The sequence below is a fragment of the Rattus norvegicus genome, chromosome 5 (genome assembly GCF_021556685.1).
Source record: "Rattus norvegicus strain SHRSP/BbbUtx chromosome 5, alternate assembly SHRSP_T2T, whole genome shotgun sequence".
Taxonomy (NCBI): domain Eukaryota; kingdom Metazoa; phylum Chordata; class Mammalia; order Rodentia; family Muridae; genus Rattus; species Rattus norvegicus.
This window is the reverse complement of record NC_141538.1, coordinates 73,744,676-73,767,719: the sequence shown is the minus strand read 5'-3', so window position 1 is coordinate 73,767,719 and position 23,044 is coordinate 73,744,676. Positions and strand designations below refer to the sequence as shown.

Below are 23,044 nucleotides of genomic sequence, written 5' to 3'. Positions count from 1 at the left end.
GAAAGGCTTCTTAAAAAATGATTGAGCCTTCAAAGACAATGGCAGCTGAACACTAAGCAAAGCAGGGACTTTTCACTACATGTGGACTTTAGACACTGTCCAGGCACAGAAACACACAGCCAACTCTGTTTCTCCACCCTGGCAAATGCACTCATGGTCAAAGCTGGGAAAGGTCTCAATACATCTAGAAAGCATTTCTTAAGGAAATAGTCTCAGTGCCCAACACTGAGAGGCTTGGAGCGCAGCAGCAGAGGAGCAGTCCCTGCATTTCGAAAATGATAGCATGTTTATGCATCTCTGCTGTGCTGAAGGCCAGCTGGGCGGGCTACTGGCCAAATAAAACATCTCAGCAGCCATCAGTGAGCAGCGGACATGTGAACGCAGCCTGGGGAGTTCTGGTGCCCACAAACCACGTTACCCATACCGTCCAGAAACCTGGGGATATTAGCCTAGCACTTGGGTAGAGGGAGGTAGAGAAAATCTGAAGAGAACTAGCCCAGGTGCTATGAGATGTGAGGATGCTGATAGAGCCAGGCGTCCCCGCGAGTCCTCCACTGTCTGTGGAATGAGGAGGTTCCCAAAAAGAAAAGTCTCCACGGGAAAGGGGGATGCTGATACTCCAGGTATCTTGCTGAAGTGCTTGTACTGAAATTGATCTCAGAAGATCTAAGCTGAGAATCTGGCTCTGGTCTTCTTAGTTGAATTTTCTCATCAGTGAGATATGAATAACAGTAAGCCACTGCGAGGACAAAATGAATTTCTGCAGGTCGAAGGGACCTAACCAGCAATCCTACACCTCTAATCATTTTGAACTGTGGGTGATCCAGGTTAAGGTACGGGGGGGGGAGGTAAGGATGTATCTCAGTGTCATCCATAAAATGAGTATTAATTATAATACCAACATTAATTATAATACCAACATTTGATCGGTCCCAGGACTCAGCAGGCTGACTGGGCATTTATTCCTACCTTGGCAGGCCTGTGTCATCATCTTTCTTGAGCAAAAGTTTAACTGTTTGACTGGCAAAGGCAGGGTTTAGCTGAAGCTTCTGATTAGTGGATAAATGAAAAGAAATCAAGACCTGCAGATACACCACCTTGTGCACGGAGCGGGAAGCATTCTAATCACGGTTTCCAAGGGCAGAAAGAGTAAGTAGTACCTATTAGAGGTATTGGGGAGAATTAGATAACACAAATACAACCTGTGGCAGGGGAGATAGTTCGGTGAGTAAAGCCCTTGCTTCACAATCCTCACAGACTGAGTTCAGATCTCCAGAGCCCACATAGAAGCTGGGCTCAGAAGCACAGTGTAATCCTGGCAGACATGAGAGAGTCACTGGAAGCTCACAGGCCAGCTAGCCTAGAAAACACAACAGTGAACATCGGGAGAGACCAACACTGGAGCTGATCCTCCGATGGTCACATGTGTACACAGGTGTCCATAGTCACACACACAAAACCTGGGGCCAGGCCAGAGGAAGCATTCATTATAAGTTTGACAGTTACGTTGCTTGATACCATTGCCTTTATTTTATCTATGCAGAAAGAGCCAGTGGGACACAATGAGGGCATGAGACATGGAGACAAGGAATCAAAATCCCGAGTGAAAAATGAACCTATGTAATTGTAGGGACGTGTCCTTGAGCCGGTCACTTAACTTCCTTTTCTTCTCTATAGAATGAAGATGATAAAAGCCATCTCTCCCTGGGTTTTGTGGAAGGTCACATATGTGTTGAAAGGTCATCATTATCTATCAAGAAGTGTATGTGTATGAGTGTGTGCGAGTTAGTGTGAGTATGAGTCTGTGTTGTGGTGTGTGTGTGAGTTTGTACGTATGTGTCTTTACTACAATAGCTTACAACTAATAAGGGCTAAACAGCCCAACAATGCCACATATTAGAGAGGCTGAGAAGCTGCACCGTTCAGTTCACACGGCTAGATACATCTGCAGCCCTAACTAGGGACTGAAGTCCTAGAAGATTCTTTGGCAGTTGGTGATCTTCGGTCCATGCTGGAATCCAAAGAAGCTGGAGCCCGAGGTCAGCGAATGATGGAAACTCCACTGCCAAGCACTCGTCACAGATGAGTCTGTGCAGTTGTCAATGCAGCAGACAAGCAGCACCCTTTCTCCCTGCTCCTCTCTACCCACAGTGCTACTCGTTCCCCTCGATTAATCTTTCTTAGAAATACCCCCTTGGCAGACCTTCCCTGAGCTGTTCTCTTCAGTTCATTCCAGATCCAATCCAGTTGACAATCAGAGCTAGCCATCACAGAAGGCAACCCCTAGCCTAAGGAAAGTGAATGGAAAAGTATAAGCCAGGAGGAGGATAGCTTCTTCTACTTGTGCTGCCTACACAAAGCATCAGATTGGCTAAGCAGCTGCCAGTGAAAGGAAGATCAGAGGCCAGGGACAAGGTGCTGTCACAGAAGACAGTCTCTGGTGACATCTTCATGACTCAATGATGGGACAGCAGCTGGCCGCTGTGTCCTCTCTTGGCTTTGTGTACACAGGCAGAGTGCCACAGGTTTCTTCCTATTCTAAGGAGCATGACCATGAGGTTAAGGCCCCATTTTGACCTCACTTCCCTCCACCACGCACTGCTCCAATACATTCTTGTTGCCATATTGCAAACAGGGGCCTCAACAAATATGGATTTGACAGAGGGCCGGGGCAATCCAGTTCATAATACAGGCCATGTATTACGCATTAAATCCAGAGTAAAGAGTTAATGCTCTGAAAAGAAAGCCCAATTTCTTCAATGGATCCTGAGGCATCCCTTGGTGATAGTCCTGGAGCAGGAAGCACTGAGAGAAAGGGTTGGCTGGATACGTCCCACACCTTCTGACCCCTTTTTCAGTTGACCTCACATTCAGTCTGTGTCTGGCCACCATATTCTCTTTCATTCCATCGATAAAGCGGTTGGCTTCCCCCATGGAGAAGCAAGCAAAAAAATATATTTTTCAAAAGTGAAGTTTTGGGTTTGAAAAACCTCTAAAGTATCCGAGGTCCCTTCAAACCATGTGAAGGGGAGTGCTCTTAAGTAAATATTTGAGTCGACTCAGATTTTAAACAGCAGAGATGGATGGAGTCATTTTATTGCAGAATTATTAAAAAGCTGTTTATCCCCAACTGAACAGAAACACAGATCAAATCCAAATGGCAGGAATGTGAACAGGGTTTGGGATAATATGGTAAGAGTGTCTGGGGTAACTACTCTGGAAGTTGAAGCGCTTCAGCGTGTTAAATTAAGTCCTCTGGCACCTTTTAAAATCTAAGAAAATCAGCTGCATGCTTCTTTAACAGGCTAGAGTTTGGGTGAAAATAAACAAAACTTTTAAAAATCATCCCAGCTTTGAAACTAAACACCTGATCACAAACTATTTCTGCAATACCCACTGCCCTTGAATGGTTACAATTTATTCATTCAATAAATATTTATTCTATCCTTACTATGTGCCAAGACAGAACATCAGATCCTGGTGATGTCATCGGAAATGAAAACAGACATTGCCTTGCCAAAAGACAGATCAACCATTGGCACTGGAACCTAACTGACATGACTGGAGCTGGGAACCCAAAAGTTAGCCTGATACCCAAGCGGGTTCTAGGTTAGGAACTTACATCGGGGACCACACATGAACCAGATATGTGAGCTGAGATCATAGTGAGTGAGATGGCAATGTCCCACATCTCCGACTAACAAGGAGATTGATGCTACTTTGAGTCTGCCCACCTGGGAGGAAAGGAGAAGCCACTGCATTATGCTTCCCGACTTTGTTGGGATGGATGTGAGGCAGAAATAACAGAGAGACATCCATGTAAGATGGCCAAGAGAAAAGCAAACCAGAAAGTGAGAACTGGCTTGACTGAAGCCCGCCTGGTGACAGCGGAGTGGGTACGGCCTCTTTTGTACACGAGCATTTTAAAAACTCCTGAATCATACATACACCACAAGGTCCCAGGACCCAGTGGATTTGGAATGTTGCCTTCTGACCTTCAGGAACCCTGTGCTGTCTCATACAAGAATTCCCATGGCCTTTTGTCAGGAGGCTTGCTCTCTTGACCGTGGGAGAAAACCAAGAAGTAAGAAAGAAAAGATAAAAATTGCATATATAGATTTATATGTATGTTTGTGTGCCTGCATGTATATATTTACATGGCATGTGTCTGGGAACCCACAGAGACCAACAGGAGGTGTCGGGTCCACAGAAGTGGAGGTGCAGGGATTTGTGAGCAGCCCAAGATGGTTGCTGAGAACGGGACCTGTATCGTCTATAAAAGCAGCCAGTGCTCCTGACTGCTAAGCCATCTCTCCAGCTCTGGGAAAGAATTCCTTTAGTGCTATTCCTTCTGGGAACATCCAACTTAAATGATGTCTGTTTTTAAGAAGAGAGGCTGAGGAAGACAAAGCTAGCTCAAAGACAATAGGCCTATTTGTCTGTCCTATGTATCTGTTCTATTTAAAAAGCAAAACAAACAAACAAGAAACCTCACAGAACTTTTATTACAGAAAACCTGTGGCCCCCGCACAGGCTGCTTTTGAGCCTGCTCTGCCTGCGGTGGCACTGACGCTGACCCCAGCTGATGAGACGGCTGCTCCTGTGATAGGTAATGGGACTCTAGCAAGTTGCCCATTTCTCAGCTTTAAGGAATGGAGAAGAAAGATGATGTCTGAGCTCAAAAAGAAAAAAAAAACTGATGTACGTTAAAGAACTTTATGTGACTTGCACCGTGTGTGTATGTGCGTGTGTGTGCGTGTGTGTGCGTGTGTGTGTGTGCGTGCGCATACACAAGCATATGTAACATTTTTTTTACCGATATACCAATTCCCAAGGTAGAAGAGACCCAGAAGCGCTCTTCAGTGGTAACCCCTCCTTCCCTGATGCGTGTGTCCCCTGTAATAAATTGCCCTATGAGTTTTTACCCCAAGAACCTTCAACTCCCCAACGGACAAGCAATTCATCTAGAACATCAATGCTTGGTATCCACTGAGCATACACTAAGCAGCTGACACTATGCCAAACTCTCCCCCTGCACGGTCTGCTGTGTCCCCATTTTACAGATGAAACAACCATGGCCTGGAGAGATAGAGGAACGTGCATGAAGTCACACAGCCAGCTAGGAGCAGACCCGGCAGCCCCGGTTCTGGGTGGAAGGATATAAGCTCTGCTGACCACCCCTACACTAGCTGCCTTTGAGCCTGCTATGCATCGGGTGGTACTGACCCTCACCCCTGCTGGTGAGACGGCTGCTCCTAGGCTGGGTAATGGGACTCTTTAGCAAGTTGCCACATCTGCTGAGCCCTAAGTGGCCTCTGTGGAGATCCTACTCATTCATGCTGTGTCTCCTGCTGGAGCTTCACAAAATAGGAAAGCACTTGACTGGATAAAGCGCCTCGGGTGTCAGAACACAGCAACAGATTCACTTTTTTTTTCTCTCTCTCTCTCTTTGCTCCAGATCCAAGTACCTGGGCTCCACGGAAGCATGTATACCCAGGGCTGGAGGCGGGTGATTCCCAGGGCCAATCTTCAGACTTGGCTAACCCAGCAGAGCCAGAGTCGCCTGGGGTGTTTGGGGAAATCCTAGCTCCTTTGGCAGAACACAAATCGGTAGATGTAAGCCCAGGAGTCCATGTTTTTTACAAGTTACTGTGGGATTCCATTCAGAAATAAAGAAACCTGTTGTTATAAAGAAAGAAAATCTTAGCTCACGGAGAGCCATTTCTATCTCAAATTCACAGGGCTCAATTCCAGCTAGTTCCGTATGAACACACTCCCTTCAGTCCTGATGCTTCTAAGTCAAAAAAAAACTGTCTTGAGACAGCCAGTTATTAGTCAAAGGCAAGGACAAGAATACATAATCCATGTGACAAGAGATGCTATTAATCAGTAACACACATGGGGAAATGTTTAATCCCAATATCTATTAAAAATGCAATCAAAACAAGGCAGAGCATTTTATAGCCATCAAATTTAAGACTAGCAATGCCCAACTTTAGGGAGGTTATAATGCAGTTGGTTCATTGCACACACACTGCTTGTAACCATTTAAGCTGATAGAATATTTTGCAAAACAATGCAACACCACAAATCAAGGGCATTGGATGGGGTCTTAGAAAAGTGACTGCACTATGGCAAGGCCGATGCATGTGATGGAGTTCTGAGATACAGACAAGACTTGTTGCCTTCAAGAACATAAGTGCATGAGCGCCATGATTCAATGATAAAGGTGAGTAAGTGGTCATGATGCATATCATTGAGTGTCCATATGATTGAGGGCTTCTCAGCTCTACCTGGAAGTTCACAAAAGGTGTTCCTGGAAATGCCGAAAATTGATCTAAATCTGAAGGAATGGCAATTCTACCTGTGAAGAAGTTTGAGACAAGCACTACAGGCAGAGCGAATGTTCCAAGCAGACACTCAGATGCTTGCAGGCACTTAGAGTATGCAAAACACCAGAAGAAATGTCATGGCCACAGGCACTACAGGGAAGTGAATCAGGGCCACAGAGGCTCACCTGTGGTCTGCTAAGGGTCTTGTCCTATAAGCTATAAGGAGGAGGTGGAGAGATGGTTCAGTGGTTAAGAGCACTGACTGCTCTGCTCTTCCAGAGATCCTGAGTTCGATTCCCAACAGCCACACGGTGGCTCACAACCATCTATAATAGGATCTGAGGCCTTCTTCTGGTGTGTCTGAAGACAGCGACAGGGTACTCATATACATGAAATAAATAACTCTTTTTAAAAGAATAAGTCATCCCTCTTGCCGCCGCTGCTTCTGGCGCTGCCGCTCCCGGAGGAGCTCCCGTCACGGTGATGGGGTCTCGGGCCTCCACGTTACTGCGGGACGAAGAGCTCGAGGAGATCAAGAAGGAGACTGGCTTTTCCCACAGTCAGATCACACGCCTGTACAGCCGCTTCACCAGCCTGGACAAAGGGGAGAACGGAACTCTCAGCCGGGAAGATTTCCAGAGGATTCCAGAACTTGCCATCAACCCACTGGGGGACCGGATCATCAATGCCTTCTTCTCAGAGGGAGAGGATCAGGTAAACTTCCGAGGATTCATGAGAACTTTGGCTCATTTCCGACCCATTGAGGATAACGAAAAGAGCAAAGATGTGAATGGACCGGAACCCCTCAACAGCCGGAGCAACAAACTGCACTTTGCTTTCAGACTTTATGACTTGGATAAAGATGACAAGATCTCCCGCGATGAGCTGTTACAGGTACTGCGGAATGATGGTCGGAGTGAATATCTCAGATGAGCAGCTGGGCAGTATTGCAGACAGGACCATCCAGGAGGCTGACCAAGATGGAGACAGTGCCATATCTTTTACAGAATTTGTTAAGGTTTTGGAGAAGGTGGATGTAGAACAGAAGATGAGCATCCGATTTCTTCACTAAAGGGCAGAGACCAAATTATTCTTGCTTTCTAGTATTTAAGAACTGAAACTTCCTTCTGTCCTCCAGCCCCACCCCATCCTGTCATCCCCCTTTCCCAGAATACTACAGCTCCTGCATGACAACCTGAAGTCTCTCCTGTCCATACAAACTTGCCTTTGGTGTATAAACAGGGCGTTACAGAATGGTACCCTGTCTATTTCTGTTCGGTATCCACCCATCAGTCTTTATTGTAAGTACCAACTTCCCCTGTTCTACTGCTCAGTGCCACGCATCCGTCCTGTCTGAGGAAAGAAACAGGGACTCATGTCAAGAACCAGCCAGCAAAGCTCCCACTAGATGGGACCATATCCATGCTGCCTTCCCTTCATCAGCCCTCCATCATGGTCCTGTGTGCTGTGTCCTGTGTCCTGTGTCTGTTTCTTCCTACCTCTCTGTCATCCAGCCTTCTCTCCTCAGTCTTTCAGCTGTCCTCCTGTCGTTGAGATTCCCTGCATTCTACTTGACTCTGGGCTCTGCTGGTAAGCCTGTTTCTGATGTCGCAGGATAGTTAGTGGTCTGGTGATCTGTATCAACCTTCTGATGTGGGATATTGCCTATCCAGGAGCTATTGCTCTGTCGTCACAGGGCTTATGAGCAGACATGTTCTTAAAAGGTAGTCATGGTGAGGCTTGTAGAGCCATGTCTCCTAGGTGGCTTCCCAGGTCTCTCTACCTCTGACTTTTTATTTTCAAATATATTTATTTGGCTTTTCTGGGTACAGTGTTGACATTCAGAAAATAGTCTAATGCCTGCCAGTTTGCTTCTCTTTGGGACATTGTCACCACCCAAGCGGCTGTTCTGACAATATGGTAGAGGGCCTTCTTGTGTTTTCTGACAAGGATGGGCACCCTGGAGAGCTGCCCACATTTGCTCCACAGCATGGGTTATGCCTCAGTGTTCTGTACACTTGAAGATTCTTCACATTTCCAAACAGAAAGACTAGTGTTACAGAAGTGCCTGACTTACCTCAGTCCTAAAGAATTAGATTGTCCTCAGTGTCTTAAAGTTTTGTACAAAACTCTGAATGAATTTTATACTTGGCAAATTTTAATGCTGGAAGATGTATAGTCAGTTCATAATCCTGGTCCAGGCACTGTATGCATCGAATGTATTGTCTCATGAGCTTCCTAATGACACGACCTTCCTAGCTCCTTGTGAATACTATACTATGCAGATCCCTTAGAAGCATGGGACCTGGGACTGGTGGCACCAACTGAGGTGACATTCTCTGCCAATGTCAGCTTGATTTAGATGTCACTGCATCAAGCTGCTTCCGCCCTGTGTTCCTGTGAATCTGCTCTTGGCTGGCTTTCTCTGGTGTTGCCTGCTTGCTTGCTTGCTTTGTTGCTTTGGAAGGCTATCCAAGATATATAAGCAATTCTTTAGGAAATAAATTGCTGTTAACCCAAACAAACAAAAACACTGCAGATGAGATGGGTAAAGGCAAGCAGTGGGGGCGTGGCTAGGACAGATGGCTAGGGTCTACATGAACTGGGGAATTCTTTTGAAATATGTCAGACTTTGTGATCAAATGATGTGATATAAGAATTGTATAAAGGGAATAATTGTCTGATACTGATCTGTTTGAGAAGTACTTCAGAAGCATCTTGATTTAATTATTTAAAGTTTCTAAGATTATGCCTCCCTTGGCTGTATAGCAAACTGTTTTTATCCACAGTTGTGCCTTATTGTCCCATTAAAATTGTATTCCTCAATCCACCAATAAATTAATTGTCGTTAAAACAAAAAAAACAAAAGAAAAAGAATAAGTCATAAGGAATCAATGGTATCCTTCAGGTAAGGGAATTTTGCTGTTGCATAGAGGACAGCAAAAGGACAAGAGTAGAGAGGTTAAACAGAAATGTGGCCACAGTCCAGGCAAGAGTGAAGTCCTCACATGGTAGTGAAGATGGGCAGTGGAATAGAAGCCCTCAGCGGAGGGACAGAAGGTGTAGCCAGTTGGTTTCTAAGGGCAGCAAAGTCTGAGATTTCGATCTGAGTGAAGGATGTTATTGGCACGTTTTCTTCCATCACAGCATGGGAGTCCATGGAAGCAAGGGGGAAGGAACCAGGAGTGAGGCAGCAGAGAAACTGGGTTACAACCCAGCCTTGATGGAGGCCTCAGCTAGCCTCTGGCAAGCACTGACACTGACAGAATCCTTCAGAGTCATTCATATTGAAGATCAGCCATGTCTGTACATTACTGTATCAGTCATAGAATCATCCCGGGGGAGGGGAATCCAAGCTTTGGGAGGGGACTGTATTGGATATTTTTCTGTTGCTGTGATTAAACTCTTTGCCTAATGACAATTTAAGGAAGAGAACATTTGTTTTGGTTTTTGATTCCAGAAGAATCAGAGTCTATATTGCCAGAACGAAGGCATGGCACAAATGACAGGCATACATGGCAGTCACAAGAAGCTGAGAGTTTACATCTTAACACACAAATGTGAAGGAGAGAGGAGAGAGGAGAGAGAGAGAGAGAGAGAGAGAGAGAGAGAGAGGAAGAAGAAGAGGCAGAGGAAGAATAAGAGGAAGAAGAGGAGAGGAGAGGAGAGGAGAGAAGAGAAGAGAAGAGAAGAGAAGAGAAGAGAAGAGAAGAGAAGAGAAGAGAAGAGAAGAGAAGAGAAGAGAAGAGAAGAAGAGAGGGCACAAAAGAGAGATCTGGAAGTGGTGAAGGCAACACTTCCTAAACAGCGCCATCAACTAGAGACCAAGTTTCCAAGTACCGCAGCCTGTGGAGGACATTTTCATCCAAACCACTAAAGTGACTATCCCATCGTCAATGAATGCATTCTCTGTAGAGCTATCTGCAAGCAGCTCCCTGAGCACCTGAGGAACTCACACTCTTTCCTCTGAACTTATTTGGCTACTGTCAGGTCTGCCACACAACGATTCCACCTTCAGTCTGAGTTCAGCGAGCCAGGGTCAGGCCTCCAGGGGGAAAAAATCGGAAATAGAGCAAGAGTCCAGAGAGAAAATAAAATATTTGATGAGGATCCTATGAGCACTGAGGAGCTGAATCTTTCCTACAGCCTACTGGTACCAGAAGAAGTGCTCCACAGTTCTTTCAGACCCATTGGAGTATGTTAAAGCTATGACAGACACTGAACCAGGTCAGTTCCTGGTAGCAGTTGCTGGCCAAGTGAGGAACAAGCACTGGATTTACCATATCCATCATAGCCCCAAACCTGGATGTACATCCAGGCATTATAGCACACATCATAACCCTAGGCTGGGCAAGATACAACATCATCCAACAAACGAACAAAAAAAAAAAAAAAACAAACTGAAACCAGCCTACATTTATTAGGGGGTCATTGAATAAATCAGTAGCTTTCTACATAAGATAATTTTTCTTTAGCCATTAAAATAAGTAATAAAACATCACTACATTTGGCAAAAAGAGCACAAAAAAATTTCCAGCTTATCAACAGGTTCTGCTCTGGACATTGGCATCAAGTCAGGAAAGAACACCATTGTTGTGATGAAGGGAGCATGGGTGGTTTTAATTCTGTTACCACAGTTCTTTCCAGTTTGGCCATCTCCCACCAGAGAAAGGTATGACAGGCTGGTGTGTGGCTGGCAGATGTTAAGTTCCATTTCACACTTACAGTGACACTTGTGTGCAGCCCACACTGCAGGCAGACCTCCAACCTGCTCAGAGATGGCTCAGGGGCAGCCATTAGCCATGTCTGTGAACGGAGGTTCAAGAATTGGTGATGAGGAAATGCTTTGATGAGAGATACAAAAACGCCTTTGTGATTCTCATGTAAAACGGTCAGTAAGTGGGACGTTAAAGGAGAATTTAAACTGTATTTTAATAACAACTGATGAAGTGTAGCAGACACCTGGATACCATCTCCAGAATGATACAAGTGTTTCAGGAGTTGAAGATGCTAGTGAGATTTTCCTAGCTGGTGATTAGAGTGGCAGAAACCCGGGGCTGGAGATGTAGCTTGGTGATACAGTGCTTGCCCACCATGTGCAGTGGCCTGAGTTCAAGGCCTAGCCTAGTTCTCAAAACTTAAAGATGGTCACCTAGATCAAAACACTGTCAGCTCCTAGAGGATCTGGCGAGGGTTGCCCACAGAAAATGGACATTGGGACGCATCTATAGAATTCTCATTTACCCAAAGCTAGCCTCAGATTCCCTATCCAGCTGGACTTCCCTATATCCCTTGACGTTTCCATCCTCCTACCTCTACCTCTTGAATGTTTGCCTTATAGTTCTTTCCACAAGGCCAATTCTAGGCAGTGCTAGGACTTGAACTCAGGTCCTTGTACATGCTACACAAGCACTGAGGTACTTTCCCAGCCCCCAGTGCCTTCTTGCTGTGGTCAACTAATTCTCGTTTGAGCTATAAAAGCCCCCAAAGTTTCCAAGGCTTGAATTGCTCAAGAAACCACAAGCTTTCTCTTCTTCCTGGTGTTCAGAAGAGATCTGAAAAATTAGTAGAAAAAAATTTTAAGGTTGACCAGTGGTCCTTATTGTGATAATATGTTTTTGCCCTAAAAGTATTTTGTACTTTTTAATATCGATTTTAACATCAGAGCTAGTGATATTTGAACATGGCCTAACAATGAATTCCACTACAAATTTTCAAGTGGCCTTATACCCCCATTTAATACATCTTTAATGTATCAAGTTACTTTGAATCTGACTACAATTCCCAGGGCATTCCTTTATGCCTCTGCTGAAGTTATTCGCCAACTATTTGTGAACTGAGCTGTGGACCAGTAACTAGGTTAGGCACTGAAGGTTCAAAGATAAACTAATCCTGGAGTGTGGTGCAGTGAGGGGTTGGGACTTGAAATTCACAAGCTAAGAAGCAGGCGACATATGGGGGCTTAGACAGCATGCACCGTGAGCTTCCAAAATCCTCCCAAGAGAGATGCCACCTCACTGGAGAGGGAGGGGCATTGCTCCTGATGGCACAGGTGATACAGGCATGACAGGAACTGATGGTGGAAGGCAATGATGGGAATGTAAGGGTGAACATGGGTTCCGGTGTAGGAGAGAAATCTGAAGAGGGGAGACATGTCCAGATAGTGAAAGACATTGCCTGACGAGCTCAAGAGTTTAGGTTTTAGCCTCAAAGCTCTGGGGATATCTGGGATTATAGCAAGAACATGACACACCCTTTGTTTTATATTTTATCTTCCTGGGGCTGTGAGATGGGGGACAGAAGAAGGAGAGATGGATGGCAGGAGTTATAACTGTCCATTGTGATATAACCTGCTTTGTGCCACATGTACGTACATCATGGTCATAGTTCTCCCCAGTCACTTCACCAGAAGACAGTCCACCAGGATGAGTGTGTGGTTCAGAAAGGGTCCCATGGCATAGCAGAGCCCAGGTTTGAAGTGTCTAGTGCCAGGTAAGAACCACTCCTTGGATGTCTAGTGTAAAAGTCGCTTATCCCTCTGGTCCTGAGCTTACTCTCCTATAAATAAGAGACACCTACCACTCAGGGGTGTGATGAAGATCCTGCATAGACAATTCTGGAAAACACCTGGAAAGCCATGAAGTTCTACAAAAGAGAGAACCCAGTTGTCTCTGTGGTTCTCCTGAGAGAGATAGCGGTTACCATTTCTACTCATATTCATTTTTCAGTGAGTATAAACCCAGATTAAGACTCGATTTGTCCAATAACCCTATTAAAAATCGGGTTCAGAGCTAAAAAAAAGAATTCACAGCTAAGGAATATCGAATGGCTGGGAAGTACCTAAAGAAATGTTCAACATCTTTTTTTTTTTTTTTTTTTTTTTTTTTTTTTTTTTGGTTCTTTTTTTTTCGGAGCTGGGGACCGAACCCAGGGCCTTGCGCTTCCTAGGCAAGCGCTCTACCACTGAGCTAAATCCCCAACCCCTCAACATCTTTAGTCATAAGGGAAATGCAAATCAAAACAACCCTGAGATTCCACCTCACACCAGTCAGAATGGCTAAGATCAAAAACTTCGGCGACAGCAGATGCTGGCAAGGATGTGGAGAAAGAAGAACACTCCACCATTGTTGGTGGGATTGCAGACTGGTACAACCATTCTGGAAATCAGTCTGGAGGTTCCTCAGAAAATTGGACACTGCACTACCTGAGAACCCAGCTATACCTCTCTTGGGCATATACCCAAAAGATACCCCAACATATAACAAAGACACGTGCTCCACTATGTTCATAGCAGCCTTATTTATAATAGCCAGAAGCTGGCAAGAACCCAGATGCCCTTCAACAGAGGAATGGATACAGAAAATGTGGTACATTTACACAATGGAGTACTACTCAGCTATCAAAAACAATGACTTTATGAAATTCATAGGCAAATGGAGGGAACTGGAAAATATCATCCTGAGTGAGATAACCCAATCACAGAAAAACACACATGGTATGCACTCATTGATAAGTGGCTATTAGCCCAAATGCTTGAATTACCCTAGATGCTCAGAACACATGAAACTCAAGAAGGATGATCAAAATGTGGATGCTTCACTCCTTCTTTAAAAGGGGAACAAGAATACCCTTAGGAGGGGATAGGGAGGCAAAGTTTAGAACAGAGACTGAAGGAACGCCCATTCAGAGCCTGCCCCACATGTGGCCCATACATATACAGCCACCAAACTAGATAAGATGGATGAAGCAAAGAATTGCAGGCTGACAGGAACCAGATATAGACCTCTTCTGAGAGACACAGCCAGAGTATGGCAAATACATAGGTGAATGCCAGCAGCAAACCATAGAACTGAGAACAGAACCCCTGTTGAAGGATTCAGAGAAAGGACTGAAAGAGCTTGAAGGGGCTTGAAACCCCATATGAACAACAATGCCAACCAACCAGAGCTTCCAGGGACTAAGCCACTACCCAAAGACTATACATGGACTGACCCTGGACTCTGACCCCATAGGTAGCAATGAATAGCCTAGTAAGAGCACCAGTGGAAGGGGAAGACCTTGGTCCTGCCAAGACTGGACCCCCAGTGAACGGGATTCTTGTGGGGAGGGCGGCAATGGGGGGAGGATGGGGAAGGGAACAGCCATAGTGGAAGGGAAAGGGAGAAGTTAAGGGGTATGTTGGCCTGGAAACCAGGAAAGGGAATAACATTTGAAATGTAAATAAGAAATACCCAATTTAATAAATATGGAAAAAATTTTTAAAAATATTACTTTTGGAGTGACAAAAAAAAAAAAAAAGCCTCGGTTTGTCCAATGTAGTAAGAAAGTCACTGTAACATGTTGTTTGACAAAGCCACTACATTCACAGAACTACACTCTGCCGCTAGAGGGAGCTCACCCTTTAGCATAGAAGTGGAGTTTGTGTAACAGAAGAAAACTGGAAAGTTGGGGGCAGGGGTGTCAGTGTGTGTGTGTGTGTGTGTGTGTGTGTGTGTGTGTGTGTGTGTGTGTGTGTGTATTTTATGCTTTCATTGGTGTTCTGAGACAGGACCTCACTGGGTAACTCTCTCTGGCCTGGAACAGTCTAAGTTGACCAGACTGGCTATGTATGCAGAGAAGGTTGACCTTGAACTTGCTATGAACCTTGTGCCTCTGTCTCCTGAGTGCTGGGTCTGCAGGCAGACACCTCCATACGCAGCTGTCTAATCACTGTCATCAGTCTGAGGGCAGAGCTCCACAGTTACACAGAGCTCGCTCCCAGCACCGCTGTTTCCCAGTCCGTGACCTACACAAGTGGTTTCATGTCAGCCCATATTCTTCCTCAGTAAAATGGGGAATACTAGACCTATCCTACATGGTAATGATGACATAAAATATTAAACAGGAAGTGTCCGTGAATGCCTAACACAATCTAGGAATTCCCTCCACTCCAGAGCCCTTCTCTTTTCTCAATTTGTTACGAAGATCGATGACTGAGAAATGCATTTAAGTGAAACTGAGGAACAATGAAGAGAAAACCGAGCCGAGGAAGGCACAGGGGGCCTGTGAGCCCCTTGATCATGAACATCGCTCATCCTCACATCTGCCGAGTGAAGCCATCCATATATGTGCCTGTGCCTTTATACGCCCCGTGGCTTAGTGAGGCCATCACAAACAGATGGGCGGCAAAGAATAACTGCAAAGTGCAGCAGGCGTGTGGACCACGACTGGGGCTCTCTCTCCTTCTGCTAGATCCATTCCCCTCAATTTTGGAGTCCTTACCCTGAGGCTGAGAAAGAAATGCTATTTCACTGAGTTCATCCCATCTTTTACTTCCAAAATCTCTCTCTGAGTTTGGCCTCATGTTTCCAAAGAGCCACCTCCACCTGGCATCCTAGCAAGTGGCCCTGAGAAGGGTTATAACCAGGCTGTGACAATAGAGCTGGTAAAAGAAGGGATTTGGGTCAAACACTCAGGTTCTCTTGACCAAATTCCAAACATCAGATGAAACGATTTCTTCTTCTCTGTAATAACTGTTTGGTGAAGCTAACTGGGTCTGCTGGATCTTCTGATTTCTCTTAAGCATTGTCTAAAGATTAAGGCAGTTTGCATTTATTAAGTGCCACTGTATGCCAGGCACTGTGCCTAGCACTTTGGTAACTCACACGGTGCTAACACCTCTGTAAGGGAGAGATGAATGTCTCCTCTTCCCTGAAGAGACAGCTGGGGCTCAGAGAGGCTGAGCAGTTTCTAAGGTCAGACACACAGCCAAGTGTATGGGAGAGCATGGTCTCTAAGGTCACACACACCCAGCCAAGTATATGGGAGAGCATGGTCTAGAGTTCTTATTTACTCAGAGTCAAACTTGGAGGTTTTTCCAGAGAATACACTAACTATAATAAAACGTTGGGGGGGGGCTGGTGGCATATATCTTTAGTCATAGCACTTGGGTAGAGGCAGGAGGATTTCTGAGTTCAAGTCCTCAATTTCCCAATCAGCTCTATGTCCTCCGTGTTATAAACCATTCTCATTTAAGCCTCCTTAAAGGGTCCTATTCAATTCACTCTGTGACAACATCCAACCAAAAATCAGATTCCCTAGATTACAAACAGAGAAACTTAACTAAGGTTATTCCATTGTCAAGTGAGGGTTCTGGGCATAGAAAACCCACTTTCACCCATAAAGAAATGGTCTCTAGATTGAGTTGGAAGAGCACCATAGGGTTCCAGCATCCAGTGGACAGAGTAGAGGAGCCCAGCCTGAGACTAGAACCCCATTCTTTATACAGCTCTCACTTCAGTCTTGATTGAACTGCTCTTCAGTTAACAACTTCTTCAACACCTCCACTGCAGTGCCACGATTCAGATTCAGATCCCTGCAGAGGTCAGCCATCTGCCCCCATAGTCTTTAACAGTTCCAACCCCATTTAAGATGCTAAGTGTGGTCTCTTATACAACTCAAGAAGCCTCTTACCTGTGAACCCCTACACACACAAAAGTCACATACTTCCAATGTACAGTGACACCAAGTAATCGTCCTCATTCCCAAAAGGAAGAATCAAGGCATAGTGAAGAATGGCTGGACCAAAGCAAGACGGAGACCCAGCAGGGCAATCATCATATCCTGCAGTTCCATATCAGGGGCCCAGGGCTTGTCATGGAATTATCTAGGCTCAGGCGAGCCTCCGGAGCCACACATCTCCAGCTTTGTTGCTGCAGCACACGTAGACTCTCTTAAGTCATCCCAGTGCCTACGCCACGCTCCTATGACCCCGGCATCTTGAGCATCTTGGAGTCTACATTTTAACTCAGGAATCACTTTTATAGCTCCGCACAATGTCCTTTAGTGGCCTTATTGCTTCTTATTGCCTGGTGTCTCTCAGTGATTATCTGGAATCAGAAAATAAGACTCTATGATCTCTGTACTCTTGCATTCCTCATGCCTGCAAAACTAGTTATCAAGTGGACAGCACTTCCAACCTCTGCTGTCAGCTCCAAATAGGACCTGCCCCCTTAACCACAGTGGTTTAACAACAGATGCTAGGTCTTAGCACATTTTCTCTGTTGTTCAGTCCAGACCTGCCCATGGAGTGATACCACCCTCCTAAGTTAAAATAAACCTTCCCATATGAATTAGTCTAATTTAGATGATCTCTCATGGCCATGCCAAGATGCTAACCTAATTGAGATACCTCACATGTGTGCCCAGAGGCTTGTCTGCTAGTTGATTCTAGATCCTATCAGGTTAACAATTAATATTAATCATTACAGTGAATTCAGTGCAAGGCTTGGCTACATAGCAAGACTCTAGAGGGGAAGCACCACCCCCTTTTTTCTCTCCCAGGATAGCCTCATAATTTTGCTCACACCAACCACTACTTACTACTGAGAGGCATAACTTAGTGCTGCGCCTACATCTAACACTATTGTATTTTAGCAGAAAGCCAGGGCTCCTTTGCAGCTAGGCATGGCCTTGTGACCAGGTAATGGCTATGCAATAGAAGAGACAGCCTGTGTGCTTACTAGTTCTGGATTAAGCCAGCAGAAGGAAGCTTCTGAATTCTTTGCTTGTTTCTAAATTCTCTTTCTCAGGGCTAAGAGAATGCACAAGTTGGTAGGAGCCAACATTGACCCAAAATGATGAGGACAGCACCCTAAGGATTGCAGGATCCTGAAGGTGTATGGCGTTATCCCTGAGTTCCCTTGTGAGTTTCCCAACAGGTAAGAATTTCAGTGGGTCTCAGGGATGGCAGTTGCAGGGTACACTGGAGGCATCTAAGGAAGGGAAAGAGAAGGGAAAGAACCCCCAGTGAACTAGACTATGCGGGGAGGGTGGCAATGGGGGGAGGTTTGGGAGGGGAACACCCATAAGGAAGGGGAGGGGGGAGGGTGATGTTTGTCCGGAAACCGGGAAAGGGAATAACACTTGAAATGTATATAAGAAATACTCAAGTTAATAATAAAAAAAAAAAAGAAAGAAAGAAACCAGTGAGGTGTGGTTAGCAAGGCAGTGCTCTCAGTGGGCCGCTGGAGAGCAGGCACAATGAACACACCAGGAGCGTGGAGAAAGTGACTCAGATATCTTACCCTGGAACCAGGGAAGCTGGAGGGTTCATATGCCAATGCTCATTCAAGTTTACATGTCAATTCTCATCCAGTTTAGTTAAGGAAAATTAGAGAAAGGGACACTCATTCCCTGGCTCATTAAGTTTACCTCATACCCAGGAAAAAGTGTTCTGGGAAGAAGCGTCAGACAGGTACAGACACAAAAATCCAAACCTGTATACACCGAACTCTCCGTCCTTCATATAACTTGAACTTCTATCAAAGATAATTAAACCTCCTGTTTCTTTAATCAGCATGGGTCTCTGTTACTGTGCACACCTGCCTGCTTTATTAAATGGTACATGCCGACCTGCATCCAAAGCACATCTCTGTCACTTATCAGCGACAAGGGACTGAGCCTTCCTACGTCCCAGTGTCTTTCTCTGGAAAATGGATATACTTTTGATGCTTCCTCTCAGGGCTGAGATGATTTTGTTTTTAGTAACTTTTTTGGTTGGTTGGTTGGTTGGTTGGTTGGTTGGTTGGTTGGTTGGTTTGGTTTTGGGACAAGATCGTACTGTCTAGCCTAGGCTAGCCTTGAACTCACTATGTAGTCCAGGCTATCTTCAAACTCACAATAGTTTTGCTTCAGCCTCTAAGAATTGAGAATGCACAGGTCATCAGTACATTTATCCATGCAAAACATCTGGCCAAGAGCGAGAGCACTGTTGTTCCTTCTCCCTTTTTGAAAACTGCTCTTTGATGTGCCCTGGGAGTTCCATGGTCTTCATAACCTGACCTTCCAAAAGAAAACATAATGAGAGGCTCCAGAACCATGCCCAGCAAAGAGTGTCTTTCACATGGGCTCAGTTTGCAGTGAAGCTGCACCTGGTATAAGGAAGTTAGGAACTGCTGCTCAAAGATCAAGCTCAGGACACAGAAGCCAACACAGGAAGGTAGGAGAGGAAATGAGATAGACTAAGGGAAGCCCCAACAGGAAGGAGGAGGTACCAGCCCTGGTGGGTCTTTCTACAGAGGTTTCTCAGGGTCCAGGCAGAGGCAGGAAGCCCGCACATATTGGAAAAAACAGCAGGCGGTCCTAGCTATTGCTTGACACCATTACCTGATCTTCTCACCTGATGCTATAACAGAAAGCACCCTCTTGCCTCCCCCCAAGCATGCACCTTAAAACTCTAGACTGCTCAGCTTTTCCTTTCAGCAGCAGAGAAGCCACAAGGCCTCCCTTTGAAGGGCCAGGTCAGTAGGAAGGATGAATGATTAATGCTTGTGATACAGTGTCCAGGGTAAATATTTGTTGATTCGTGACAGATAACAAGGGCTGGGTCATGAAGACTCCTTGAACGTGAACAAGGAAGGGTTCTATTTTACTGTTCTGTGTGTATGCAGTTCTGAGTCTCATTATTCACTCAGCTTCTGTGGGTACTTAACCAGGCCAGGCAGTATGCTAACTCAGGGTCCTAGAGAGAAGGAGACAAGTCTTCAGTATTTTGGCGAAGACATGTCTGGTCAGGGAAGCAGGCAGCCAACTGAAGGACATCCGGTAATGTCTAATCACTAGCAACAATGTGCAGCTTCTATCTACCCTGCATCCAGGAAGTTAACCTGCATCCACGAAGTTAACCTAATGCCAGCATCATTTTTAAAATCGCCTTGATTCTTAGTGTGTCTGTCAAACAATGGCACAGAGTTTGACTGTTAGCCTCACCAGCGTCCCTTGATGCTATCATCTTATAACAGAAGAGCACCTTTGTTCAAGTGGATGCACCAACTTAATGTGCTCTAAGGTCGTCCAAGATAACACATTTCTACTGGTTGTGACAGCTCTTCAGAGTCTCCTGGTGGATGTCCTTGACAGTTCTGAGGAGTACTACTGCACAGGACGCCCCTCTGCCGGAATCTGCTGCAAGCCTTCCTCCATGCTGCCCTGGGGCTCCAGCACCATCTCCTCACACAGTTGGAAAAGCATGTAGTGTCCAGCCCGATTTACCGCTGTCGATAGTGACTTATCATTCGCCTAGCTGAGGCTGTGGGCACAGTTTTCTCTACTGTAAGGGTACTCTTTTCCTATCCAACTGCAAACCAACTTTGCTGGAAGTCACAGTGTATAGTTCACAGCTAGAGTAAGGATATGCTGCCACCCCCTAACCAGGACAGAATATCTACATTATTGTTTGCAGTTTGCAGTGAAATGCATATCTTCTCTCCACTTATTTATTGGGTCATATTGTACATTATCATAAAGCAAGAGCTTCTGCTTTGTACTTCAGGTTCTAATCTAGCACTAGTTTATTCTGTTTGAATAATTATTCAAGTTCGAGCCATTGGATCGACTGGTGTCTTTTTGATATATCCTATTGATTTAGTTGTCTAATTCATGTATTTTATATGCAATGTATTATATATGTATGAGTGTGTGTATGTCACATGTTTATAGAGACCAGAGGACAACTTGTGGGGGTCAGTTTTCTCTTTAACATTAGGTTCAGGAGATTGAGCTCAGCTTATCAGGTCAGGGTTTTCGACAGGTATACTGAGCCATCTTGCCAGCCATATTGTTTGTTTTCAAGAACTTCTTCCTGGCACCATGAGACACCACAAGCTCATCTTCATCATCCGTTCCTTACTCTAGTCCTAGAATAAGCTCTTTATCCCAGGAGCTCCAGCTAACTGAAAAAAGCTTTTGGAAACCAAGTGAGGGTGAGTGCTGGGTGAGGGCCCATATTTTATTTAATTCCTTGTTTGAAAAAAAAATAATAATTTAAAAAGTTGCAATGTAGCACAAAGAAAATCCATTTGTTCTTTATTCAGGCTCATGTTGGTATTTTGTGCCATTTGCTGTATCCTTTGCTCTCCTTTCCTCTGTATATAATTTTTATAAACCATCTGAAACATTAGGACCCTTTACCTCTAAATGCTTCAGTGTGCATTCACTAAGAGAAGCAAGGGCACTCTCCTGGATAACCGCAGCAACTGGTTTCTGCCGGTCTAGCTTAGATCTAATTCTTTCTTTCAATCTACTCTGTTTTCCAATTTTACTGATGGATTCAAACATCCTTTATAGAGCCTTCTTTGCTCCCATTCAAAATGCAGTCTACGCTTACGCTTAGCACTTAGCTACCATGCCCCCGTAGTCTTGTCTCCCCTAGGAGAGGTTCTCAGCTTTGCTTTGCCTTTTATGATATGCACAGTTTTTTAAAGAGTATCATCCACTTTCTTTGATAAAAAGTCTCTCTCTTGGCATATTCTGCTTACTGAGTTAAGAGCATTTTAAGGGCATAGTCCTCAGGACGATGTTTCCATCTAATATCAACTACAAACTCAGGGGTTCTTTAAACTTTTGGAAGTTTTAATGATTTTCAAGAAGGACTTGCTGAACTCACTACAAGATATCAGACTCAGTTACAATTTATTATAAGAAGCACAAAGACTAAAATCAGCTGCTGTGTACATGAAAGACTGCAGACTTGACATTTCTGTGGGCCTCTTGCCCTGGCGTCAGCTTGCTTTGCCACCTGGAAGTTTGTGTGTCACATAGTGTTGAGTGAGAGACCTTTACTCAAGTCTGTGTTCAGCTTACTTTGGTCTCCTTTGCTCAGAAATGACTGATTGTGCTTATAGTTGAAATCGACTTCCAGGTCAACTGATATCATATGATACAAACTCCCTGTTCGCAGCCAGACCCCACCCTGAACAAAGACACTTGCATCAGATATGACACAGGTTTGTTCCCAGAAGCTGAGGCACAAGGCCAAGTTCTTTATAAGACATTGACATTTTCTCATGAATGCATCCAGGTTATAATTTTCCAACTGTGATGTGACATTAGTGACACAGAGTTTGTCAACATATCACATCTAAAGTGCATACTGTCCATCTGCCCCTCACTGGTGATGCTAATTATCAACACAGTCAAGAGACTCTTTGGTCCTCTCACTGTCTAGAAACCTTCTCCTTTGATTCTAATAACCATTCATTAAAATAGCACTAAAACTGCAAAACCAAGAAAATACCCCACTCTAAATAAAAATCCTCCTGGGGTTACCATCAATCAGTATAAACTAACTAAATCTGTCTTTAATGTAATGTTTGAAAAATGCTTTGGTCTCATCTCCAACACTCTCTCCAAGTTTACCAGTCCAAACTGGTCACTGCCCATAAAGAAGGAGACACTACAGTTTCAGAGAACATCTCCGAATAATATCAAAGCAGGAGGTCTCCTTGACCTGCTTGAGAAACGTGCTAATGAGCCTGCCTTTGTGGAAACATAAAAACAAGTGTAGGATTTATCTCAGAGGACAGGGACGCATCTTTTAGATAAAGCACTCCCTGGACAAAGGAAGGGCTCTTGCAGTAGACTGCAATGTCCCAGATCATTCAGGAGAAAAGAAAGGCTGAGGGAGAAAGAGGTAACATTTAGATTTCCCCTGCTTGTTTTTCCTCTTTTCTTCCTAACAGGTTTTGGTGCTCTATGGCATCTTATGCACATGCTTCTTAGATATTCCGTCAACAGCAGCAACACTTGGAGACATGATGGCTAAAAAGACCCTCATAGTCTGCACCTTATCAAAGATGCTCAAGATGGACTGTTGTGCTGGCTAGTGTTGGGTCAACTTGACACAAGCTGAGGTATTTGGGAAAAGAGAACCTCAATTGAGAAAATGCCCTTCC

General features: G+C 44.8%; 1 pseudogene across 1 annotated transcript; it reads left to right on the top strand.

Moving 5' to 3' along the window:
- Positions 1–6,757: 6,757 nt before the first annotated feature.
- On the top strand, positions 6,758–8,574 carry Chp1l1 (calcineurin-like EF-hand protein 1 like 1; annotated as a pseudogene). Its single transcript, XR_015620211.1, has one exon. The product of XR_015620211.1 is annotated as a calcineurin-like EF-hand protein 1 like 1, transcript variant X2 (transcript).
- The last annotated feature ends 14,470 nt before the right edge of the window (positions 8,575–23,044 follow it).